We start from the raw sequence: 10,653 nt of genomic DNA on the forward strand, positions 1-10,653 counted from the left end.
GCGTCTTGCACTCGAGGCATAGTGTACTGGTCGACCACAGTACGGCTGTTTAGGGTGCGGTAGTCAATACACATCCGGATTTTCCCATTCTTTTTGCGGACTACCACAATGGGTGAGGCGTATGGGCTGCGGGACTCTGTAATGATGCCATTCGCAGCCAGCTCCTGAAGATGATGTCGCACATCTTCCATCTCAGAGAGAGCAATCTTCCTAGATCTCTCCCTGAAAGGTCGAGAGTCATGTAGTCTGATATTGTGCTCTACTCCTTTTGCACATCCCACATCCCACTCATGCAGTGAGAACACCTTGGATCTTTCACAAAGTTTCTTCCTCAGGCGATCTTTCCAGTCCTCGGACACTGGTGAATCTCCAAAGTCAAACTTTGCTGGGTCTATTGCCGAAACTGGAGTTTCATACTGGGGTTTTACAATCGACTCAGGCTCAAAGAGGTCTGCTATCTTTTGTCCTTGCTTCACAAAAATATCACGACTCGTTTCATTAGCAATCAATATAGTCACCCTTTCCTGGGCTTCAGCAGGTAGGGTTATGACTCCACTGGGGACCAGCACTCCTTCAGGGAGCTCTCCTCCCATCGGCTGCTCTATCATTGCTAACGTCCCTTTACTGCCTTTCAGACAGGTACTCATGACAAGCACTTCTTGCTCCGTCCTTGCAGGCACTACTAAGGGGGTTGTGCCCGCGTACTTCAGTGCCCCAAGCGGTAGCTCAGATGTGTCCCTTTTAGCGCTCTCAATTTTCCTATAGGCTTCAGCACAAAGCGTATGGATCATCAGGGTATTCAGGTACTGGTCCCCAGCCCGCCTTCTGCAGTAATCCGCGAGTACCTTGAAGAGACTGGAGTTGGTCCCTATCAGCACAGACACATCAGAAGTCCCTTTAGGGTCAGGGCATATTAAGGCAGCTGTGTCTACCTCTTCTCTTACCCCAGCAACCTCCTCTGGGAATTCCAGGTGCACTATGACATACCCTTGATAGGGGTATTCATCCATGCTGAGGCCACATAGGCCAAGGCCAGTCAGTGGCTGTATAGGCAGGTGCCTAAGCATCTGTTGGTAGAATGACTGAAATATAATAGTCACTTGAGATCCAGTGTCAAGCACTGCTTTACACTCCACCCCTTCGATCCTCACCATGACCTCTGCTCGAGGCCCTATCAGTCCTGCAGGGATCCCAGCTGGACAGTCTTTTCTGGGGGAATCTTCAAATCCTGCAGACCTGGGGGGTCCCCGTCCCCAGACCCTCTGGCAGCTACCGGATCTCTCCCAACTGATCCTCAGCTTTCCATACACTAAGGAGGGGTTTTCTTCATTACGGCACTTGGCAGCACTGTGTCCATCCTGACCACATCGGTAGCAGAAGAATTGACCTTTCCCCCTTCGCCTGGGGGGGATGGTGGCTCTAAGTGCGGGCTTCTCAATCGCCACAGTTTGAGGCTTCTTATTCCTAGAAGTCTTAACTCGGTCAACGGTACTTTGCAGCTCAGCTATCCGTTCCGTCAGGACCTGCATTTGTTGGGCAAGTTCCTCTCTGGTGCTCACCATCAGTACACTGGCCATTTGCAGTGGTGTTGTGCTGGCTGGCTCCGATGTTTGGGCTTCCCAAAACTCACTGGCAGCCTGCCTTTCTTCCTCCTCTCGGACCTCTTTTATCAGCTGGGAGTAACTTGGGGGATGTTCCCGTCGTTCTCTTAGCCGGAGATGAAGTAGAATCGGGTTCTGATACTGAGTTCCTCTTACAATTTGAGCCAGTCTGGTCCATCTGCTCAGCAGTCACTGCTCCCCTCATGACAGCTCTCTGAAGCAGTCTCTCCAGTCTCTGTATGTAGGCTGAAGCCTTCTCGCCCTTTTGTTGTCGGGAATTAAGGAACTTACAGTAGCTGTCTTCAGGGCCCTCTACGCTCCCAAAGTTGTGTTCAAGGGCCTCTAGGCAGTCCTTCACACTGACCCCAGGGTCAATGAGCTTCAGGGTGCGAATCACATCTAATGCTGGGCCGCCAAGGCTCTCTATAAGGCATCTTCGCTTTTCTGCATCTGGTACGGCCCACTCTTGCAGCATTTCAGTGGTATGCTCTAACCAGGGTTCAAACTCCTCCTCCCCAGCAAATAATCTTAACTTACGACAAGAGTCTGACTCAGCATGGGGAAGCACAACCTTTTCCAATATTTGCCCCAGAGCTTTTGTCCAATCATCAGCCGAGGCTGCAGCCTCTGAGCTAGAAGCTGCTGAGCCAGGGCCCAACAAACCTGACATATTAGCCATTATACAAACAGTAATTTCCTCAAAATATAAGCACAAACAAAAAAAAATATAAATTGTTTCCCAATGTAGTGGATCACTCAACAGGTGCTTGCGAGGGGTACTGACCCAGGCGATCCCGGACGAGCCCCCAAAAATGTAACCCTTCTGCCCGTCAGAGTTGGCAGCAACAAGGGCCGGGTTCAATATCTAGGGGTTCCATTCCAATAACACAATGCAAACCGGCTCGAGCCCCCACCCAGTGACCTGGGACCAATATATACCACCCCCGCTGGGCGCCTCCAAGAGGCAATACTTCCCCTCTCGCAAGCACATAGTCTGAGTGTAGCAAAAGTCTTTTAATAACAGAGAGAAACAATGTGGCATTATGTTGGGGAAACACCACCAACAGGATTCATAACACAACCCATGAGCAAAAACAACCCCACCCCAGGCAAATTGGGGCATGCCCTTTTCCCTTTGGTTCTTGAGTCCAGCAACCCCAAATCACCCAAAGTCCCAAAAGTCCAATGCCCCAAAAGTCTCTGTCCCTGGTCAGGGCAGCCCCAGAGTTCGAAAGTTTATCGGCGGAGCTTTACCTCCCAATCTGGGTGGAAATGGGACAGGGGTAAGAGGCACCTTACGTGATCTGAAGCTGACCGCCCCATAGCTCCATAGCGGCGCTCCGCTCCGCCAGCCGCCCCACGAACTCCTTCGCTCAGCTGCGCTCCGCTCCGCCAGCCGCCCCACGAACTCCTTCACTCAGCTGCGCTCCGCTCCGCCAGCCGCCCCACGAACTCCTTCACTCAGCTCCACGGCCCACAAGCAGCTCCTGCCATCCACACACTGCTCCGCGTCGAACTGCTTCACCAGCCGTCCCGCAAATTGCTCCACAATATATCTTCAGGCTCCCCCACTACTTAACACAACACTCAGTGATTTCAGCTCTTAGGTGAATTCAGCTTATAGTAGGGGAGCCCCAGTGCTGGTGCACTGTCAGCCCAAAGTGAGCTCAGCAGCCTATAACTAGACTTCTAATGAAATCAAAATTAGCTCTGATATTCCACAGTGGAGAGAGGAGGAAGTGCAATCAGCATGTAAGGCCCTCACCAAGGGGCCCATGCCACCAAGTATTAATACTTGTCCCCAGCCTCTCTCCATTCACACAGTTTTGGAACCCATGACCCTTGCCTAGCGAGTGCTACTTAGTTGATGGTGAATCCCTCCATCATAACAAAAGGCCACGTACAGTTCCAAGCACAGTTCCCATAATCAGGGTAATAGCAATTTATTCTTCCTGCCCCAATAACAGAGACACTGGGGATCCCACAGCAGCCAAAGTGACCATTTGGGCAGCTATGGTCTCATTCTAGGCGTGGTGGGTGTGCCTATGCAAATGAGATCGGCCCCTGAAGTTCTTTTCCACAACTTGCCACACCTCACCACCAGATGTCAGGGTGGAGCTCATCCTGACACTGCTTACAACTATATGTTGCTATAGTGACTGGCAAATTCCACTGTGTTTGCTATATTGAATAAAAATGATTAGAACATGCGCTGGTAAATGCAATGTTTAAGTATGTTCCAGTTTTTTGTAATCTCACACAGGAATCAAAGACAAAACCCAGGATACCAGCAGTCTGTTTAACTTATAAAATGATAATCGTTTAAATAAAACTATAGGTTTGCCAGTGTATTTTTGTGATCTCCTTTTTAATGCAAATACTGTGATTTTAATTCAGAACTGGCTGAGTACTGTCTGCTAAGGATGGATTTCAGCTCTCAAGTTATTTACAGGCTGGGTACTGATGAGGATGGGAAAACCAACTTATTCACAGATGTTGTGTGTTGTTTGCCATTCTTTAGTCAGTATTTATCTGTCATTACTGCACAGTGGACTTGATTTACCCTTCCCTAGCACCCAGTGTAGTCATTGGCACCTGGTCACAGTGCTACCATTCTGATTTGACAGTGTCTTTCACTCACCTTATACAGGTGTCAGTGACTGCACAAGTTGCAAATGGGAGAATCAGGCCCAGTTTATCTCATGTCCCCAGATTCACACATGAAGGTGGCCCCAAGGTGTGTAGATCTCCTCTCTCCAACATGAGGCGGCGGGGCAGTTGTCTCTTCAGACTTGTTCCTTCTTTGCCCCCTCCCTTTTACTCTGGGCTCCACATTGTCACTCTGTCGGTCTGGGGAGCTACCTGTGGGGAAAGTAGCAGAGGCTAGATGGGCTTAGGAGTGGAGTAAGTGGGCTTGGTGGCCCTCTCTGGCCCAAATGGGCTAACCTAGCAAAGATAGCATAGCCTGGAAGAGCCTGGTATCACAGAGAACATTTATAGTTCAAGTGAGTCTCTGGGTCAACTGTGTGACTGAACACTTACTCCCTCAACTGAGAGCCACTTGGAGAGTGGATGATGGGAGAGGCAGGAGTCACCAGCAGGCTGTTGCGGAAGAGAGGGCTGCTCAGTACTATGAGCAGTTCTGGTTGCCCCATCTCAAAAAAGATATATTCAAATTGGAAAAGGTATAGAGAAGGGCAACATAAAAGATTAGGGTTCTGGAACAGCTTTCATATGAGGAGAGATAAAAAGAAGACAGACTGTTCAGTTTGGAAAAGAGACAACTAAGGGGGGATATGACAGAGGTCTATAAAATCATGGATGGTGTGGAGAAAGTGATTAAGGAAGTATTATTTACTCCTTCACATAACACAAGAACCTGGGATCACTCGAAATTAATAGGCAGCAAGTTTAAAACAAACAAAAAGAAGTATTTTTTCATACAGTGCAAAGTTAACCTGTGGAACTCATTACCAGAGGATGCTGTGAAGGCCAAAAGTATAACTGGGTTCAAAAAAGAATAAGATAAGTTCATGGAGGATGGGTCTATCAATGGCTATCAGACAAAATCTTTAGGGTTGCAACTGCATGCTCTGAGTGTCTCTAAGCCTCTAAATGCCAGATTCTAGGACTGGATGACAGGGGATGGATCACTCGATAATTGCCCTGTTCTGTTCATTCCCTCTGAATCATTGGCATTGCCAGAATCAGGGTCAGGCATCAAGCCAAGGGTCAGAACCAGAGTCGATAGACAGGGGTGGGGCACAGAAGCAGGGATCAGGAAGAAGGCAGATGATCAGGAGGCAGGTTAAAAGGCAGGGTCCAACATAGCAGCCAGCCAGAGATTCACCTAGTTGTTTGGGCAACTTTCTGTGCCTCCTTTTGGCTTAAATAGTGAGTCTGAGCCAATCAGAGGAGCTGGACATCTCCTCCAGTTGGGAGCTTCCTGGGTGGTGCCTATCCTGAGCTAAGGTCCACTAGCTTACACTCCCTGCAGGTACCTGTGAGCTGCTGGGTTGTGATCTAAGGACTGTATAGGACCTGGATTTGAGACCTATGATCCCACACCATTTGATGCCAATACGTCCTTTCCCACAGCTGTGTGAACTCTAATGGAATTTTGCTTCCTTCCCCTAGCGTATTTTGTCCTCTCTGCTCCTATCTCTGTTCATTCATTTGGCTGATAGAGGTTAGAAAGGCGTTTTAATAATAATTTTGATCCAGATCGCCATAATATGTTTTGAATTATTTACCAGTGGATTTAATAGTATGCATTTACACAGTGTGAGTATTTCTTTATACAGCTACATACACATCCATAATGACTTTCACTGAAATGATAATACAGTGATTGGAAATACAGGGAAAAAGAAAAGCAATCTTTCAAGTTACAGAGCCTCAAATGGCACACACATACATATTGGCATTTACCCATCAAGAGAGAAGTAAGTATACAATGAAAGAAAGAAAAAACAGAGAAAACCCACAAATTAAATACATGAGGCATGAGAGGAAAATTCCATCAGACTTTACACAGCCCTTTCAAGAACACTTCAGCATCTTAACTCAAATAACCCCCTCTACATGTTGCCATTTGAGCATAAATACACAATGGAAAAGGGAGGAGACTTTTTTACATGAGTCTCTATTTATATCCTCAATGGCAAACCCTATTTTTTTGCATACAAAGCAGTTTCATCCATTTATGAAAACCACTTCAGAACTCCGGATATCTCATAAGTGTTTAAATTCAATGTCTTGTAATTGGACATTTGGCACCTAAACATAAAAACATAAGCACGGCCATACTGCGTCCGACCAATAAGCCCAGTGTCCTGTTTTCCAACAGTGGCTAATTCCAGATGCTTTAGAGGGAATGAACAGAACAGGGCAATTATTGAGTGACCATCCCCTGTCATCCACTCCCAACTTCTGGCAGTCAGAGGCCATCCTCCATGAACTTATTTAATTCTTTTTTAAACCCAGTTATATACTTTTGACCTTTACAACATCCCTAGGCAACAAGTTCCACAGGTTGTCTTGCATTGTTTGAAGAAGTACTTCTTTATGTTTGTTTTAAACCCGATGCCTATTAATTTCATCAGGTGACTCCGGGTTCTTATGGTATGTGAAGGAGTAAATAATACTTCCTCATTCACTTTCTCCACAGTATTCATGACTTTATAGATTTCCATCGTGTCCCCCCTTAATCATCTCTTTTCCAAACCGAACAGTCTTTTTTTCCCCATCTCTCCCCATACGAAAGCTGTTCCATACCCCTAATTTTTTGTGCTGCTCCTCTCTGTGCCTTTTCCAATTTTAATATATCTTTTTTGAGATGGGGCTCCCAAAATTGTACACAGTATTGAAGGTGTGTACATACCATGGATTTATACAGCAATGCTATGATACTTACAGTCTTATTATCCGTCCCTTTCCTAATGAAAAGGAGTACACAAGTACTCCTTTTCTTTTTGCGAATACAGACTAACACGGCAGCTACTCTGAACCCTTTCCTAATGGTTTCTAACATTCTGTTAGCTTTTTTGACCACCACTGAACATCGAACAGATTGTTTTGGAGAACTGACATCTGCTGGGAGAGCAATACAGCAGTGCACAGACTATCCAGGAAGTTTTTGGAAAGTGTTGGGGACAACTTCCTCGTGCAAGTGCTGGAGGAACCAACTAGGGGCCATGCTCCTCTTGACCTGCTGCTCATAAATAGGGAAGAATTAGTAGGGGAAGTAGAAGTGGGTGGCAATCTGGGCAGCAGTGACCATGATATGGTCGAGTTCAGGATCCTGACAAAAGGAAGAAAGGAGAGCAGCAGACTGGGCCTTGGACTTCAGAAAAGCAGACTTATGACTCCTTCAGGGAACTGTTGGGCAGGATCCCCTGGGAGGCTAATAATGATGGGGAAAGGAGAGCTGGCTGTATTTTAAAGAAGCCTTATTGAGGGCACAGGAACAAAACATCCCAATGTGCAAAAAGAATAGCAAATATGGCAGGCGACCAGGTTGGCTTAACAGAGAAATCTTCAGTGAACTTAAACACAAAAAGGAAGCTTACAAGAAATGGAAACTTGGACGGATGACTAGGGAGGAGTATAAAGATATTGCTCGAGTATGCAGGGGTGTAATCAGGAAAGCCAAAGCACAATTGGAGTTGCAGCTAGCATGGCACGTGAACGGTAACAAGAAGGGTGTCTACAGGTATGTTAGCAAGAAGAAGAAGGTCAGGGAAAGTGTGGGACCCTTACTGAATGGAGAGGTAACCTAGTGACAGATGATGTGGAAAAAGCTGAAGTACTCAATGCTTTTTTTGCCTTGGTCTTCACAGACAAGGTCAGCTCTCAAATTACTGTACTGGGCAGCACAGTATGGGGAGGAGGTGAACAGTCCTCAGTGGTAAAAGAAGGGGTTAAGGATTATTTAGAAAAGCTGGACATGCACAAGTCCATCGGTCCAGATGCATTGCATTGGAGGGTGCTGAGGGAATTGGCTGAAGTGATTGCAGAACCATTGGCCATTATCTTTGAAAACTCATGGTGATTGAGGGAGGTCCCAGACGATTGGAAAAAGGCAAATATAGTGCCCATCTTTTAAAAAGGGAAGAAGGAGAATCCAGGGAAATACAGACTGGTCAGCCTCACCTCAGTCCCCAGAAAAATCAAGGAGCAGGTCCTCAAGGAATCCATTTTGAAGCACTTGGAGGAGAGGAAGGTGATCAGGAACAGTCAACATGGATTCACTGAGGGCCAGTCATGCCTGGCCAACCCAATTGCCTTCTGTGATGAGATAACTGGCTCCGTGGATATGGGGAAAGTGGTGGACGTGATATACTTTGACTTTAGCAAAGCTTGTGATACGGTCTCCCACAGTATTCTTGCCAGCAAGTTAAAAAGGTGTGGATTCAATGAATGTACTATAAGGTAGATAGAAAGCTGGCTAGATCATCGGGCTCAATGGGTAGTGATCAACAGCTCGATGTCTAGTTGGCAACCGGTATCAAGTGGAGTACCCCAGGCGTCTGTCCTGGAGCATGTTTTGTTCAACATTTTCATTAATGATCTGGATGATGGGATGGATTACACCCTCAGCAAGTTCACTGATGACATTAAGCTGGGGGGAGTGGTAGATACGCTGGAGGGTAGGGATAGGACCCAGAGTGACCTAGACCAATTGGAGGACTGGGACAAAAAAATCTGATGAGGTTCAACAAGGACAAGTGCAGAGTCCTGCACTTAGGACGGAAGAATCCCATGCACTGCTACACGCTGGGGACTGACAGACAAAGCAGCAGTTCTGCAGAAAAGGATCTGAGGATTACAGTGGACGAGAAGCTGGATATGAGTCAGTGTGCCCTTGTTGCCAAGAAGGCTAATGGCATATTGGGCTGCACTAGTAGGAGCATAGCCAGCAGATTGAGGGAAGTGATTATTTCCCTCTATTTGGCATTTGTGAGGCCACATCTGGAGTATTGCATCCAGTTTTGCCCCCCCCCCCATCACAGAAAGGATGTGGTCAAATTGGAGAGAGTCCAGCAGAGGGCAATAAAAATTATTAGGGGGCTGGGGCACATGACTTCTGAGGAGAGGGTGAGGGAACTGGGGTTATTTAATCTGCAGAAGAGAAGAGTGAGGGGGGGATTTGATAGCAGCCTTCAACTACCTGAAGGGGGTTCCAAAGAGCCAAAGAGCTCAGCTGTTCAGTGGTGGCAGATGACAGAACAAGGAGTAATGGTCTCAAGTTGTAGTGGGGGAGGTTTAGGTTGGATATTAGGAAAATCTATTTCACTAGGAGGGTGATGAAGCACTGGAATGGGTTACCTAGGGAGGTGGTGGAAGCTCCATCCTTAGAGGTTTTTAAGGCCTGGCTTGACAAAGGCTTGACTGGTATGATTTAGTTGGGGTTGGTCCTGCTTTAAGCAGGGGGTTGGACTAGATGACCTCCTGAGGTCTCTTCCAACACTAATCTTCTATGATTCTATGAACTCTCTACAATGGCACCAAGATCTCATTCTTGAGTGGTGTGATGGGTTGCTCTACTCACTGCTGGATGGCGCCACCTTCTGGTGGTTCTGGGGATTAGCTTGGTCAAGGCAACACCCCTTCCAGCAAGTACACCCCATGAGTTTCTCATCTGCAGCCCCACTTTCACTTCCAGAAACTGCAACATCCTTTTTGTAACTCAGCCAGGTTACTACTATGGCTTCCCCTGCCGGGAGGGAAGTGTATCAATGTTCCTGCTCTCCCACAGTCTCAGGCTGTACGGGGAGACTTTGGCAAACCAGTAAAGTGCCTGAAACCACTATGGCTTATTGCTAAAAGCCGCCAAGTCAGCAGGCTGTAAATTGGCCAGGACAGCAGGCTTAGCTTAACCAAGGCCGGTGGGGGGGGGGGTGTTTTTAGGCTGCTGCAGAGAGGGCAGCTTGACCCCACATCCTTCCTGATAAGAATTGCGTTGAAGTGGCTGCATTTTAGAAGAACAGGATGTGCCCCAGGAATGTCTATTGGGGCCTCAAGGCTGCAAACTCTGGAAAAACCCACACCTGGTTAATCAATAATCAGAAGAAATCATAGAATATCAGAGTTGGAAGGGACCTCTGGAGGTCAACTAGTCCAACCCCCTGCCCAGAGCAGGACCAAACCCCAGCTGAATCATCCCAGCCAGGGCTTTGTCAAGCCTGACCTTAAAAACGTCTAAGGAAGGGGATTCCACCACCTCCCTAGGTAACGCATTCCAGTGTTTCACCACCCTCCTAGTGAAAAAGTTTTTCCTAATATCCAACCTAAATCTCCCCCACTGCAACTTGAGACCATTACTCCTTGTCCTGTCATCTGCTATCACTGAGAATAGTCTAGATCCATCCTCTTTGGATCCACCTTTCAGGTAATTAAAAGCAGCTATCAAATCCCACCTCATTCTTCCCTTCCGTAGACTAAACAATCCCAGTTCCCTCAGCCTCTCCTCATATGCCATGTGTTCCAGACCCCTAATCATTTTTGTTGCCCTTTGCGGGACTCTTTCCAATTTCTCCACATCCTTCTT

This window comes from Lepidochelys olivacea (assembly GCF_965140295.1).
Source record: "Lepidochelys olivacea isolate rLepOli2 genome assembly, chromosome: 6".
NCBI classification, from domain to species: Eukaryota; Metazoa; Chordata; order Testudines; family Cheloniidae; genus Lepidochelys; species Lepidochelys olivacea.